We start from the raw sequence: 13,437 nt of genomic DNA on the forward strand, positions 1-13,437 counted from the left end.
GAAACCTTGTGCTGAAATTTTTCAAACAAATGTATCTTTAAGGGTGACAGTTCTTAAGCTATCCCTCTTGGTTTCTTAGAATGTCTGATCGGACAGTCTGTAGTTAAAAAACAAAGCTTTATTTTCCAATATTAAAAGCAGTGAAAACAGCAACTTCCACCTTTGAGGTGGACATTGAGGATAAAGATTTTGTCAATACCTGGAATGACATTTTATCTAAATGCTCTTCCCATTTAATGTTAATGTTGCTTAAACATAGATCTCAGGACTTAAGTAAAATAAGGCTTGAGATTGGTGAATTGCAAATTGAGCTAAACAAAAGGTGTGTTGAACCAAATTTTGCAAAATATGATAATATCTTGCAACAACAGGTGGCTCAGAGCAAATCATCAATCATGGAAAATCAATCATGGAAAATCAATCATCACCTTTTCTGATACTGAGACTCACTATTCTTCTGATGATAGTAAAGTATCAGAAGTTACATCCAATACAGCAGATGTGGTAATTTTGAGTGGTTCTGGTACTGTTGATTCTCTTCCTACTAATTCAGGGGCAACAAATATTGTGTTGGGTGATCCTGTAGTAAGGCCTAAGACCTCTGTTGTCATGCAGAATCAACAGTTTAGTTCAACCTCGAAAAATGGAACAGAAATACAAGATCAGAACTGTATGTAGTGGGGGAAAGTATGAATCAAACAAAACAAATGAATCAGGAGAGGTATCAACTCAGGGGCAATCGCCCTCAAAGCAAGTACAAATAACAAATGTGATCAATTTATCTAGTGTGTCATTAACCACAGATCAGGAATATGTGCTTAGTCTTGGTTTAGGTTTTGCCCCTCATCTAATTTTGATATTTTCCAGACTATACTAGATGTTAATCGTCTAGCTAGAAACAAAACGTTGAAGATTCTAATAATTCTTCTGGTCTTCTGGATATCAAAAGGGGATCAGATATATTGATGGACTTTACCAATTTTCATGAATCCTGTGATGTGGTATCCCTTCAAATGCTAGGATCAGAAACTGTTCTCGCATAGAATCAGACCTTAAGGCTTTAGGGGAATCTATCAAACACAATACTTTGAAATACAAGTCTAATTTAACTAAATCCCAAAAGGAAGCTTTAACTTCTCTAGAGCAAAATAGAAACTTGGTTATTCGTCCGGCAGATAAGGGAGGGTCGGTTGTAGTTATGGATAGGCACATGTACATTAGCGAGGCCAATAGACAGCTAACCAATACACATGATTACACGAGGCTCTTGGGTGATCGCACAGGTGCCTACAGGAGGGAGTTAATGAATCTTTTGGATGATGGCATTGAGGCAGGTTTTCTTGATCCACATACAGTGGATTATTTGATTGTCAAGTGTCGGAAGGTACCATGGTTTCACTACTTACCAAAGGTACATAAAACTTTGACTAATGTTCAAGGAAGACCTATAATAAGTGGCATTGACTCCCTTCTTGAACACACATCTGAATGGTTAGATTCACTCCTATAGACTCTTGTTTCTTCCCTGGTCTCATATACGTGACACCAAACACATATTGAATGTAATCAATGAGATTAAATGGGATACTAGTTACTTTTGGCTTACTATCGATGCAGTGTCCCTGTATTCGTCAATTCCACATGATAAAGGTTTGTTGGCTCTAGAATTTTTTCTGTTACATTTCACAGAATATACTGATGAATTTCGAAAATATATTGTCAGGATAGCCAGGTTTTTACTTACACATATTTTTTTTAGGTTTGAGGGGGATTTCTTTCCCCAGAGATGTGGCACTGCCATTGGGGCCAAATTTGCTCCCTCTTATGCTAACTTATACCTAGGATTGTGGGAGATGATGTACATCTTTGGAGAGAGAAACCCCTTCAGGCCCTATGTGAAAGTATATAAGCGTTTTATTGATGACCTTCTTTTGATCTGGTCAGGACCAGAAAATCTTATACCAGGCTTTGTTTAATATCTTAATAATAATTATATGGATTTGCACTTCACTTTCAAATATCACCCTGAGTCTATTAATTTTTTGGACTTGACCCTGAGAGGGGAGGAGAATGGTGAAATTGTTTCTATGGTTTATCGCAAACCCATTTCTGGCAATACCCTTTTGCATGCCGCCAGCTGCAATCCGGAACATGTAAGGTTTGCTGTGGCTAAAGGCCAGTTTACTAGATTAAAACGTAATTGCAGTAAACAATCTGATTTTCAAGTGGAAGCTGACGATTTGGATAAAAAGACTGTCGGATAGAAAATATCCGAGGCGTGAGGTAGCAAGAGCCCGTAGGGAATTTGATTCTATGGATAGACAAATCCTAATTGCAGGAAATAAATCTAAGACCAGGGATACACAGTCGGGTGGTATACACTTTGTAACAGCTTATAGCAGCCAATATCGACAAATTTGTGCAATAGTAAAAAAGCATTTTGCACTTTTAGCAGCCGATGATGGACTACAAGATGCAGCTAGGAATGGTGTTAAATGTTCCTATCGAAAATGTCAAACTTTGGGTTCCCTGCTGTCCCCTACCCAATTAAAACCTATTTCAAATTCATCTAGCTCATGGTTAAGACATCTAGGGATGTTCAGGTGTGGCCACAGTAAGTGTAGGCCTTGTGAATATGTTTTTATTACCAAATGCTTTGAGTCTTATGCTACAGGGGAGGCTTTTGACATTCAGGCTTGCTTAAATTGCACTGCAAACTTTGTAGTCTATTTATTAGATTGCACAGTTTGTAAGGTGCAATATGTAGGACTCACAAGTAGGGATGTCAATTCCCGTATACGTGAACATTTGTCCACAATTTCGCTAGGTAGATCAACTACTCCACTGGTACAGTATTTTGCTAACAGACATGGTAGTAGACTGGACTCCTTAAGATGTTGTGCTATAGAAAAAGTGAGGACTCCCAAGAGAGGAGGGGATCTTGAGCAGATTCTGGCTAAGAGAGAGATGTACTGGATCCCCAGGGGTCTGAATTCTAAATATGACCTCATTGGAGCACAAACACTGTTGCAAGGATCTACAAAGAGCAAAAAACAACATTCTGATTGAACTCCTTTAAGGAACTAGTTTAACAGTGCTAGAGACTCTAAGACTGCAAACAAGAGAAAAAGAACTGCTTAAAGAAAACTATTGTGTCTTTCTGGAATGACCCCTAAGCTGTGATTACAGACCGGATCACCTACACAATTAGGGACCAGATGAAAAAAGCTGCTAACACAGTAACTTTTCAGTCCTAAGGAGATTCTGACTGCATAAATTAACCTGGGGAAAGAGCTGGAAGTTACCGCTCATTTAAGAGAGCACTAGGAGCTTGAGAAGGTTTCACTATCAGAAAATTCCAAGACTCTGACGATCGTATACTGAGAGATCCACAGTCATCTTATCCTATCCATTCTACAGGAGGTGCCTTGCCTATTCATGAAAGTGCTACATTCTTACCTCATATGATTGAGGTCCTTGGAAGTAAGTGTACATCCATTAGGGGACTATCGTATGAAGATTGTTTTCTCTCCATTTGGTGTGCACTGGATTATTTTATTTGAGACTGTATATTGGGCTTAGGCCTATCCCTTATATACATATAATAACCTTTAGATATATACGGTTTTTTATTTTAATAATTTATCTGATGGTTTATATATTTTATATTTAACTATATATGGTGCTATAATTTTCTAATTTATTCTATTAGTTTTGCCCTAGGCCTTTTCATTTCATATATTTTAGGGTCTGGGTATTTTTCTTTAGTGTAGGTTTTTTCTTTTATATCTACAGAGTTGAAAATCGACTGTGTGCTCTATCCTTTTTATCCTTTTTTCTGCGCCATCCTTCTCCTTTTGTTTTTATTTCCTTTTAGAGGGGTGATAGGTCTCCTCTGCACTTTTGGAATTGGCTGCCGGATTTATCTAGCTAGATTATTGTATATGAGGTGCCGGATAAAATAATATATATATATATTGTGGCATAATATTATCTTGATAGTAGCGCCTAGGAGTGATCTAGTGGATTCTTTCTACTAGCTCATTTTTCTTTTGTTCTTATATATATATATATATATATATATATATATATGGAAATCTTAATACCATTGCATTTTTTGATGTGTTTCACCATGTAAAAGTATACAATCTATCATGTTAATGTAATTATAGCATGCTAACATAAGGTCTATTGGTTCACTGAGGGGGCGTTATTTTGCAATTTTGTAATTATGTTTTAACCAATGGGTGCTTTCTATGTGTCTTAAATAACAGGCAGAGAAGTCCTAACACCAATGTGTATGATTACGGCATAAAGCAGAAACGCGTAATCCACACTGGTGTTGCGCCTCCTCTGTGTGGAAGTTGCTGTTTCCACTGCTTTTAATATTGGAAAATAAAGTTTTGTTTTTTAACTATGGACTGTCCGATCATCCTTTGTTCCTGTTCTCATACATCAGCAGGATGGTTTGTTTACCTACATAACATTCCATGGTAGGCACTGGACTTATAAGCTAGAAGCCTTTGGTTGGCGTTTAGTTTTGCTGGTTTACACGGACGCGGATCCGACGGTAATTCCGGAGACACCCCCTTCCCCATTGGCTGCTGAGGCCACATCATGTCTGACATCATCACGACAACAACGTCCTCGTGGGTCAGAGGAGCTGCGGAGGCCCTGAATGTGGTGGAAGTACCCGGCGAGGTTTACGCTATGTTGGCAACAGGAGGATACATCCTACTGGCTGGGTCACACCTGAAGCAGGCATGTAGCTGAACGGTGAGATTGTGATGATTACAGTGATACAAGGGAAATTGTTCTAGGGAATACGTACCGGTAATACACCCTAAGTTTCCATCGGCATGCTTGTTTTGTATTTGGATTGATTTTTAAAACCCATTGTATAATTTGGAGGTCTGTTTATGACTTTATCCCTTTCCTTGTTTTTTATTCTTATAATGTCTAATAGATTTTTTTGAAAAAAGGCTTTGATATATTCCAGAGTTATTCTATAGTTATTTATATGCCACAGATGACCTTGTACTGCAGTTGTTATAATGAATATAATAATATTTACGATGTATCAGATGATCTCCAGATAATATACGTATATATATGTGCTGTGTTCCGTATGTCTTTCAATATTTGTCTTACTTACTGACCGGTCAGCGTGATGTTCTATATGTGGATTTTTACCGGACCTCTGAGCTGGCTATTATGCATCATTCAAGCAGACACATTCAATGTCAGACTTACTTGGCTGTGTCTGTTTTCCTCATTCAGATGTCTTCTGAATTCGCTGGTAAATTTTCAGCGTCTTCACTGCTTGTGTCGGAAGCTGGGTCATGTGACCTTGTTGCAGCCAGTCAGGTTACCGGAAGCCAGTGTAGATCCAAATTCAAATGGCAATATAGCGATGTAGATCCAAATTAAAAAAAGCAATGTGTTATAGAAGTTCAGAGCAATGCTATATGGATAATCCTCAAAGTTCAGCATAAATATACTTTAGAAACAAGTCACTTCAACGAGTTTCAGCATTCACTGCCTTTATCAAGATGACTTGTATGGGGTTTACCTTCCTTTTATACCTGTCTTTCCCATAATCCAGTTTGTTTTTGTTTTGTTTTTCTTTTATCAGAAATATTGCACCTTATGTTGTTTACTAAATATATAAACCTATGTTAGTATTTATTTATATCATTTCATTCCTTTTATTCCTGTTCTATATGAGGTTTATATGGCATTTCTGCTACTATATATATATACTACAGTCTTAGAATAATTGTCACTATGTTTTACATTGCTAGTATATAAACACATATAAAATGGAGAAAAAATACATAGAATATAAAAATACAAAAATATGACAATATAAAAATATTAAAAGATAGAAAAATTGAAAGGACATGTATATATAGAGAGAGGATGTTAAGAATAATTGCTTATCTCATAGTTCTTATAATTAAATTTGATATGCATGTCATAAGGTGGCAAATGGCAGAATCTTGATATGTAATATTGTGCATACAATATTTGGATTTTATGTGAATAATTTAATATTTAGTTGAAAAATATTAATTGAATGGATTCAGGTCTAATTCTGCGTTTAGGCCTCCTGGTATTAGGGTAGCAAAATGTACAATGTATTCTGCTTTTGTGTATAATAGTTGTTGGGTAATATTCCCCCCTCTTTTCATGATGATTTTTTTTAATTCCCCAGAATTTAACCCTTTAGTGCTATGGTTGTGGGTTTCTTTAAAATGTAGTGATAGAAAGTGGTCTTTAAATCCTTTTTCAATATTTAGAAGATGTTGTCTTATACGGTCTCTGAGGGGTTGCCCCGTTTGTCCCAAGTATTACATGGGCACTGGATTATATAGACTACATTTTCATCAGTGCACTTTATGGTTTCTCTTATTTTGTTTATCGTTATCTTATTTAAAAAAGGGTCTTTTTGTATATAGTGCCAATGTTTATGTATTATTTTCTTGATATATTTATAATCTGAATTATATTGTGAAATAAAGGAGGTAACATAATTGTTCTTATTAATACTGATATCTTTGTTTCTATTGTCCAATAATGTTTTTCTTTCTACAATCTTAGTGCTATTCAGCGCTTCTTCAATCAATTCTTCATTGTAACCCCTCTCTATGAATATTTCTTTGAGTGCATTTGCTTGAAAAAGAAAATCATTTGTATATGAACAGTTTTTTATAAGTCTAAGAATCTGTGTTTACATTATTAAATAACACCTAGATTATGAGACTTGCGTTAGCCTTAAAAAGCAGCGTTGAGGGGGGGGCGGAGCCAAGCCACGCAGGCAGATGGCTGTGTTTCACTAAACCTCCCAAACCCTCAAGTTGTGCGTTATAATTAAAAGCCAAAATAACACTCCTTATTCTTTTTAAATAACTTCATCTACTAAATGGAGCATTGAAGTACCCCATTTCATTGAGCTAAGCTGGGATATCATCTGTAAGAGTACTAACTGGGACATAAAGGCAGAAGCGGCAGTTGTGCCATAATGGCTACCGGCATAGAAGCAGAGAACCTGTACCCACAAAGCGACAGCCTCCTCTAAACCATCCTAATCCGCCGCCATACAGAAGCAAAAGACCGCTACACACCCGCCATCAGATCTAGCTGTGAGCCCGAGGAGACATCAGTGACGGGCAGGGTAAGCACATCGCCTGCACAAAATCACGCGATACTGCATCAGCGGCTAGGCCTAAGTGCGCCACGCACCACTCCGCTCAGGCTCAATCCCTTAATACACGCCGGGTCGCAATAACTTAGTGCGACTTCATCTGCAGAGGTGTCAGGCGTGTGAGCTTAAATAGACTCACTCGGTCACCAGGGGCAATAAAAAAAAACAAAAAAAAAAACTAACACGATAAAAACAAGCAGCACCCGCAAGCCGACATTAAACGGGGAGGGGGCGACACTTAGGATTGTGTCCTGCAGAGAGGGAGGAGAAATACAGCGACCCCACATTCATTAATAACCAGCTTGGCCCCTGGGTGTACACTGAAAGATCCCTTCACATCTCCAACTGCCAAACGGGACTATTTCCAATCTTTATTGCAACCTCTGCAAAACAAATACAGAGGCTTACAGGGAAGCACGGCCTCACATTTAGGTACCCATATAGATAAATAACCATATAAAGGATATACCCAACTTGGGACTGAACTGGCAACTCTGCTGGGGGGACACAACATAAAACATACTGCAGCCTTGTACCTCATACCTACCCCATTACCTGGAATAAAAAATCACTCTGGTACAGCCACTCCTGTACACCTTATTGATACACACATAAAGTTCCACCTGAGAAGTGATGTACTTTTTACAAAGCCACATTCTTTGACACTTCTACCAACCTATTGGGGAGAGAGCTAAGGGATGCTTGTAAAAGGCAACAAAAAGCAGAAAAAACCACCCCTGCTGGCACGATTAACAAATACCTGAAGCAGACAGACTCTAACCCCCCTGCGACACCAGAAACATGGAAATCAACCCACATGCTGATAATACGCATCAAAAAGGTGCAGACACACAAGCCCAACAGTTAATTACAAAAGAGGACCTAAGACATCTCTCTTCTAAAGAAGACATCAGGGACGCAACCTATTCAACGAACTTAGGAGGGATATATCAGCCCTAGACACAAGAGTCACGCAGGTGGAAGCTAAACAACAGGAGCACTCGGTCGCAGAAAAAGCAATAGCCACAGAGGTCCAAAACCACACAGAAATAATACAACAACTAACTGACAAAATCGAAGACCTAGATAATAGGGGCAGAAGAAACAATCTCCGCTTCAGAGGGGTACCAGAATCCGTCCACCCTCCTGCTATAGACGGATATCGACAAAGCCTGTTCCGCACTCTGAAAGACTCTCCCTCTTCTCCAGATATAATCCTGGAACGCGCACACAGAGCGCTTAGAGCTAAACCCCCACCTAAGGCCCCCCCCCCCCAGAGACATCATCGTCCGATTTTTGAACTACAAAGATAAGGAAGAGATCCTCAGACAAGCACGCCTCAAACATCCAGTACATCACGCAGGAGAAGAGATACAAATATTCTCTGACTTATCACCTACTACCCTACAAAAAAGAAGGGAGCTGGGCCACATCACGGCCAAATTAAGAGCACATAAGATACAGTACCGATGGGGCTTCCCTGTATCAATAGTGGCCACCCATCAGAACAAATCCGCAGTTTATCACCCAGGCTCAGATGAACGTGCCTTCTACTCAGGACTTTCCATTGATGAAGATCACCCTCGTCGGAACAATGCTTCTGATAACCCCCCTTCAACCTCACGGGCAGACACTTGACATTAGAATCTAACTCACCATGGAGGACATTAAGAACTCCAACTGGCAAAGGCCACCATTGTATCCTTTTTTCTTTTGCTGCTGAACTGTGCCTGAGGACCTTCCTGGGGACTTTCAGCTGCGTACCAAGGCATATATACTGGCCCCCAGTAAACTGCATCTGTATTAATATAATTGACTGTTCAAATGTGTTAATTCCCAGTCATAGCATATGCTTCGGCTTAACCGGGGCAATGCAGTTACGCCTCAAGGACACTTATATCAGTTAGCACAAACTATTAAGTAACCTCAGTTTTATTGTTTATAAATGTTTTTCATGTTTTGTCAGTTGTATTTTCCACACGGCTGCTCTGATAATGTTTTCTCAACAGGTTTTCACACAAGGGCCTGAGGTCCTATATTTTCCTTAGACAAATCCCTGTATATATCCACCCCCCATTTCACTAATCATCTTCCCCTCTACTGTTGCACCTTTCCTATTTTTTCCCTCTTTACCCTCTTTTCCCCTCTCCCCCCCCACTCCTCCTCCCCCACTCCCCCCCCACCCCGCTCTCCAACTCTCCTTTCCCCCTCCTTACCCCCTACCTTCCACCCAATTTCTCTTCCCCCTCTTTTCACATTATCTTCCCTCTTCATTCCTCCCCCTTCCTTTTTTCTTCCTCTTCCCCTCCATTCCCTTCATACCCTCCACTCCTTCCCCCCCCCTCACCTCTCTCTGTCTATCTCCTTCCTTCCTCTTCTGTCCTATCTCCCCTTCTATAACCCTCTCCTCTCCACCCCTTTCTTATTCCTTCTCCTACTTTTTTCTTCTCCTCTTCTCCCCCTTTCCCATTCCACCCCCTTCCCCCCCCCCCCCTTGTACCCTCCCCTCCAACCTTCTCTGGCCTTTCACCCTGGTCAGGCAATTTAGTTTGGCTAATGTAAAATGCTCCCCACTCCATTTATATTTTTACCACTAGGAGTTTAAAAATGTATTACTCATATATGCACTAGCTTGAGGGTTACTACCCCGTTTAAGACCTACTTCTATACTACATTGTATTTCACTAATTGTTACCTACCCGTATACTGAAGACTGATCCTGTCATATTTAGTATACTATCCAGAATACGTGTACACACCGGGTTCTACTCTATTCTTATTCCCCTCTTTCCCCCCCCCCACTCTTCTCTAAACTGACCTCACCTCTCAAAACTTTAAAAACCCGCCTCTTAAAGTCCCCTTTTCCCCCACCACCCCTCTTTCCCCTTCCTTTTTTTTTTTTTTTTTTTAGGATGAGTCGTCGAACAAGCAAATTTGGCTCTCGCGCTTTGAAATTGACCACTATTAATGCCAAAGGTCTGAATAACCCAGGTAAGAGGTCAATAGCCTTTAGGGCACTAAAAGGTTTGTACAGCCACGTACTGTTCTTCCAAGAAACACATTTCCGAAAGGGAAGAGAACCGAAATGGTTCAATTCACAATACCCCACGGCCATATTCGCTTCTGGGAAAATTAAAAAAAGGAGGCGTAGGCATTTTAATCCATCACTCAGTACCCCTAAGATCTCTCACATTGAGAGGGACCCGGAGGGCAGATACTTGATTGTAACAGGTCTTCTTTATGAACACCCAATCACGCTAGCAACCCTTATATAGTCCAAACACTGACCAACATACATTTACGTCCTAAAATCTCAAAGCTTCTTTTGGATCTTGCGAAGGGCCCAGTTTTCCTTTCTGGCGACTTTAATCTAGCAATGGACGCCCAATTAGATACGTCAAAACGGCACTGCTAGCACTTCAACCAAAGTAATTAAATCAGTTAAAAATACAATTCTTAACCTCCAACTACATGACATTTGGCGCACCTTGCACCCGACACATAGGGACTACACATATTTCTCCCCTCCACACAACAAATATTCCCGCATAGACTACTTCTATACAGACTCAAACGGACTGGACATGATCACTGACTGCTCTATCGGACCTATTACCTGGTCGGATCACGCACCGGTCACTTGCTCGGTCCAATGGCCTGACCTTCCCCCCCACGACATATACCTGGAGACTTGACGACTTACTGCTGAACGACCCCTATTATAAAGCTAGAAATCCAAAAATCATTGGGATGACTACTTAACGCATAATAGCCCATTACATACTTCATGTATAAATGTCTGGGAAGCACACAAATGTGTCATACGGGGTGAGTTCCTCAAACATAAAGCACGTCTCACCAAACAAAACAGATTAAAGCATACCAATCTACTGAACAGTATCACACAATTAGAAGAGAAGCACAAAGGAAACCCATTAGACATAGATACTAAGAAACTATTAGACACCGCTAGAAGGGACCTTAACGCACACCTCATAGAAGCCTACCATCGTAAAACTCTAAATATAAAACAGCAATATTATGAAGGAGGCAACAAACCTGGAAAATTGCTGTCCAGGGCTGTACGCAGAAAACAGTTAAAAACGCATATACATCTAATACAAAACCCAGATGGCTATGAGTGCAAAAGTAGCAAACAAATAGCTAATTCATTCCATTCCTACTATCAGACATTATATAATATAGGTCAAACATCTGACTTATTGACCCACCATGTAGGTACACCTGTTAGGAAGCCACAGATAGACCAATATCTAGCAGCACTAGCATTACCACAATTAGACTCAACACAGAGAGACAGTCTGGATGCACACATAACTGCAGAAGAACTGAAGCAGGCCATTAAGGATTTTCCTGGTGGGAAGAGCCCGGGCCCTGACGGGTTTTCCCTAAAGTACTATAAGTCATTTCAGGACTCACTGGGGCCTCTGATGCTCCAACTCTTCAACTCCCTGATAGAACAACCAGCGCTCTCTGGCACAATGCTAGAGGCGCATATCACAGTTTCTGCCCAAGCCGGGAAAGCCCCCAACTCCCCTGCAAATTTCAGACCCATCTCCCTATTAAATCTGGACATTAAAATTCTAGCCAAAATATTAGCAAACCGCCTCAACAAATATCTCCCAAGCCTAGTCTCTTCTGATCAAGTAGGCTTTGTGCCGGGCAGGGAGGCACGCGACAACACCACTAAAGTGATCCAGATATTAAATTTTGCGCAAGCTGAGGGAGTGCCAATGGCACTTTTCCTCGACCGACGCGGAGAAGGCCTTCGACCGGGTCGATTGGCTTTTTCTGCGTCAGGTTATGAAAGCCATGAATTTTGGAGATCCCTTTCTTAATATGGTCTTCGCTCTTTACTCGGCCCCAAACGCGCGGATTAGAATAAATGGAACCCTATCAAACTCCTTCTCTATATCAAACGGGACCCGACAGGGATGCCCGTTGTCCCCATTACTTTTCGCCCTCTCAATCGAAGCGCTTGCACAAAAGATACGCCTTAATCCTAACATCAAGGGAGTCAAAATTGGGGATGTAGAGCACAAACAGGCGTTATACGCTGATGATGTTCTATACACCCTATCCAGTATTGAGTCATCGGTCCCAGAGCTTCTTGCAGAACTTAGGGAATATGGACAACTTTCTAATTATCATTTAAATCTATCAAAATCTGAACTCCTTAACATCAATTCCTCCCCTGAACATATTCATTTCTTAACATCTCATTACAAAGTCCCTATAGCACCCACCAGATTGAAATACCTGGGTATTTACCTATCCGCAAACTCATCTGAACTTTATAAAAATAACTATCTCTCCCTAAGGAAAGAGATAATTAATGATCTCTCCTCGTGGGGGAACAAGTCCTTATCTTGGTTGGGAAAAATAGGACTAATTAAAATGAATATTCTGCCACGCATATTATATGTAATGCAAACTGTCCCCATTCACCTCCCTGCAGACTTCCTTCCCGCCCTCCAGGGGACCTTGGAAAGGTTTGTCTGGACGGGCATGAAACCTAGAATACCCAAAAAAACGCTTTATCTACCCAGAGACAGGGAGGGCCTGGGCTTCCCTGAACTAGCACTATACAGAAGGGCCATAATCCTGAATGGTCACATAACACTACACAAAAGCAATGGGTCAGGATCGACGGTCAGATACTTCATCTTAATAATGTGGCTTCCCTGGCCTGGATCCCTTCTACTAAACGCCCCAAAATACTGCACAAATACCACTTAATAACTGAAACTCTTTCGGAGTGGGACAGAACAATCTCCACCAGTACGCATATCTCTAAAATCACCTCACCATTGATCCCAATCCTAGAGAACCCCGTACTACCTTATTATGAAATGTACAAATGAACAGGTAGCTCTTACAGTTGAGGCTGGGCACTTTGCACTCTGCACTTACCGGGGGTAGATTGCGTCCACAACAAGAGATGGTAGAACAATTTGGGGACATTTTCTCTTCTTGGCTGAGATACCACCAACTTTCCCATTTCCTAACGCATCACACAAACAAATGTGACTTTATTAGAGAACTTACCCCATTTGAAACCCTATGCGTGGGTCTCACCCCTCAAAGGAGACTAATTTCCAAAATATACAAATTGCTACTCATACCACCAGACATAGACTTACCGACATACACCAGGGCATGGAACAGGGACCTCAATAATGCGATAGCGGAAGAGGAATGGCTCAAAG

This window comes from Bombina bombina, chromosome 3 (genome assembly GCF_027579735.1).
Source record: "Bombina bombina isolate aBomBom1 chromosome 3, aBomBom1.pri, whole genome shotgun sequence".
Taxonomy (NCBI): domain Eukaryota; kingdom Metazoa; phylum Chordata; class Amphibia; order Anura; family Bombinatoridae; genus Bombina; species Bombina bombina.